Raw genomic sequence first — 4,129 nt, forward strand, 5'->3', positions numbered from 1 at the left:
GGCACCGCCTCAGAACGCTGAAGTTATCAGCAAATTTTTGGAGCCAATTTCGATAATAATTGAACAGCTAACCAAGATCCCAGCCGTTGGTTGCCGAGGCCGCCGGACTTAGTGCCTGTTATCCTTAGTGGATGCTTTGCTTTGCGGAAGAATAAAGGTTGTGAATTTGCCCCTATAATCTAGACAAGAATTAGAAATACTTATAGGTTATGCGAGGGTACCTTTCTGAGTTAATGAATTCCCCCACTAACTGAGAATTTTAATTCCGCGAGAAATGTTCAAAAACGGTCTCGTCAGTCCATAACAGAAGATGGTCGACATGTCCTGTAGCAAAATCTCATGTCTTAGTTTGCTATTAATTTTTATTGTTATTAGATATAGCTTAAATGTGTGGATGTTAAATATATAAAAAATGTATTTTTATATGATCAAAAATAACTTTTAAAATCTTCTAAGCTTTATTGAACAAAATTATAATTTTGAAAATAACTTATTCCTTGCATCCGGAAATGCACGTTGTATATATGCATTTGGCAGCTTTATGGCGGTTTATCTTAATTGTATTTGCAAATATCGCCACTAAATCCTAAATATTCCCGCCAGTTCTTCTGGTGCATTATGTAACAACTTGACTTGAATTACCGGGCCCGCAATTTGCTTTCGGCCTGCATATAATATGCAGTAGGTTCCTAATTTATACTATCGGGCTCGTAAATAACGGGCTTGCCAACAGATAATTTTAAATTTCAGTATAAATTTACGTAAAATGATAAAGTTTGTCAGGTAATTCGATGCGCAACGTATACTTTAGATTATATTTCGTGCATAATTTGCTAATATTATCTCAAAACAGCTATAGATTGTGATGGAGTTTTATATTAAGAAAAGCTCATCTTGGTTTTATATAGTGATTTAATATTCGTAGTTAAATGACTGAGTATCCACAGTATCCACTGAGTAAAGCACTAGGTATTTTAATAGTTTTTATGGGATTAATAAAGTATTAAATACAGGTATCTTTTTAAATTGTATATTAAAGCTATGTTGTGTAAATAACTCATTTTTATACCTGTATTTATTAAAAAAAATGGAACATACCCACTCTTTTTTACATTAAATTTACTCGTGAATAAATATATTGGTCAAAAATGAGGACAGTGAAGGGCTGGCAAAGGTTAGTTTTGATTCGAGATTTCCATATGTAAGAAGAGTACAATGCGTTTATAATGTATTAAACAAAGAGAAAAGTGAAGTAAATATTTCAGTTAACGTCTCCTTTTTGCTGCCAGGACTAATCTGGACGGAGTCTACTTTGTTTACGCGGAATCCGAACCGCGGTCCTCGGCCATATCATGGTCAATGACCTACCGACTTGGCAAGTGTCTAAATCAACTCTTACTCACGAGATATCCGATCTCATCCGGCCTCGAACCGGCGTGAATGAGCAGTATGTGTCAATAGATTTTACACTTTTGCCTTTATTGGACAACAGCACGATACAGAGTTTCAGACCGGTCACCCGTCCATCCACTAAGTATCGCCCCACGTCGCTTAACTTCGGTGTTCTAATAGGAACCGGTGTTTGGCCGTAGCTGGGCCGTTGCTAAACAAAGAGAGCACAGTAAAAACATTTCCAAACGTATGAAATAAACCGAGAAACTGTGCACTACAGCCAAGAACGGTAAACTAATAGGATTGCTCATCCTCATAAGACGTACGTTCGTCTCTTCCCGCGCTTCAGCTGACAGTTGTGACGTTATTGTAGTCCTTGTCATGATAGTGTGTATTATTAGTTGCCTATGGTAAACTTATAAAAGTAACAGCTGAGAAATTTTGAGTTAATTATTTTGTCAATTTTAAAAGATCGCGCACACTATACCTACACGGACCAGTACGGACCAGCACAGCACAAACCTGCATCCTGCATGACATCGCACACTTTACCGCCACAGACCAGCAACATAAGCGAGAGTTTCGGAAAAAGTACAGTTGTCAAGGCTCAACTACTAGAGCGTGCAACATAGAAGTATTGAAAATGAGTAGTTCAGGGGAAGAAATTATTATTTTAGCCATGTTGTGTGAAGAAGAGGAGGAAGAGAAGGAAGCTAAGAAAAAAAGAAGATTTTGGGTTCACCCTATAAATCGAAAGAGAAAGCAATGTGGCGAATTTCATCATTTGTTTCCTGAATTAAAAAGATTCGAAGAAAAGTTTTTCCAATATTTTCGAATGTCACAAATCAAATTTAATTATTTTTTTTTGCTATCGACTCCCATATTGCATCTTTTCTTTCTTGGTCTCTATATATAAAATGCTTGGCTCGTATCGCACAGCTCTGAATACTTTTGTACCAGTAAAATAAGCTTTTTTTCATTCATATTTAAAACGATTTAAAGGTTCGAACAAAAATAAACGAAATCTAACCTACATCATGCAACTTGAGCCAGCTAGCGTACTCGAAATACTGACAAACCCTTCAATATTTGCATGTTTGTGGAGGTGTGCTGGTTCGCCGGTGCGCACATTAGGTCGGACCAGCACGACCAGGCATAAATATTGCCGGTCATATTTGTCCCTGACCGACACGACCTGTTTTGACGGTCGTGGCTTGTGGCGGTACGTGCTGGTACTGGTCTAGTGTGCTCTACTCTATTAAATAACACGGTCACCTTCACCGGTAGATTTTACTGGTCTGGTCCGTGCCGGTCCGTGCAGGTATAGTGTGCGCGATCTTTAAATGTGAAAAAGGTGTTTTTAAAGTTTTTAAAACTATAGAGTGTATAAATACGTTCATTTTGTGTTGTGGATTGTGACAAAGTGCTTACTAAGTGCCTACGATATTGTTTATTAATTATTTTAAAGCAAAATATGGAAGTACTTTAAAAAGAATGCCTGCAAAAGGTGCCTGCAAAAGATTTTTATCACCTCAAGAAGCTCTTAAAGACTTTCAAAACCAGTAGAAAAAATGTTTCCAGAATTGGTTTGAGCGTATGCAAAAATATATAGACCTTAAGGGCGAATATTTCGAAAAGCAATAAAACACTTTGTTTCGAACTTGTGCGTTCCTGTTTCACTTTATGTAAAAACTTAGAAGACAACCGTCGTATTTTTATGAGTGTAACAGTGTCATTAATTATTCAAGTCGTGTATATCTGGTATATTATGAAAATTAAATTTTTATTTACTCCATATTCTAAATACCTCTAAACCTAGATTAGATCCCTTTGAATTAATTTCCTTATTTATTTATAAAGGACTGAATAATGTCACAAGAAAATTGTTTTGTGCGTCTCGCCCAGGTGAAATCTAACTGGAATAGTACAAGTTAAATAGAGTATTACGGAAACAACGACCCCTGTGCCGAGGGAGTTTGTTCGTCGAACAAAGGCAGTGATAGTTGCGGTTACGGCATTAACTACTGCATGTACGAGAACTAAAGTAGCGCCTTAATTAAAGCTCGGATGCTTTAATCACCATATAACTGGGACAAAGACGATCATTTTAATTGGAAATGACTTTATTTTACAAAATAAAAAATTGCATCTATGTTCTTCTTCGTGGTTTTGATGTTCCAAACACTTTCGACGTTCAAAATTTGAGATGAGGATATGACGCAAATACTGAATTGAAGTTAACCTTTTAATTTTATTATGTATATCCGGTTTTTATAGCGTCCTTTATCGCCCTTCGATCTCCATGCGCCACCTCCGTCTGTTGTTCCAGTCTCCTGGTAGTAAATTCCTTTTTGACATGGCTCTGTCGATTTCTTGATTCCATGGAAGTTTAGGTCGACTTGGGTTGAGTTTGGGCAAACGACTCGAATATCGGCTCGCGGTTTTTTACTAGGAAATTTGCCGCAGGCAACGGTTCTAGACGTAAATTTGCTTAATGAACGAGCACATACGTACACATCGCGCATGTTAATTGCCTCCAGCCTGCCAAACTCGATAAATTTAAGCGGTAGCATCGTGGTCTGGCCGAAAATAAGGCACTAAATTTCCCAGGTTTCTTGTTGTGGTCTTTTTCGCCTACTAATTGACCTCTTTGCGCTTCGGGAGGAAGAGAAGACAATGAGACACGAAATAATACTGAAGGAGTGACGACAGGTATACAGGGTTGTTCACCACATAC

The sequence above is a fragment of the Sitophilus oryzae genome, unplaced genomic scaffold (assembly GCF_002938485.1).
Source record: "Sitophilus oryzae breed Bouriz unplaced genomic scaffold, Soryzae_2.0 scaffold_459_pilon_pilon, whole genome shotgun sequence".
NCBI classification, from domain to species: Eukaryota; Metazoa; Arthropoda; class Insecta; order Coleoptera; family Curculionidae; genus Sitophilus; species Sitophilus oryzae.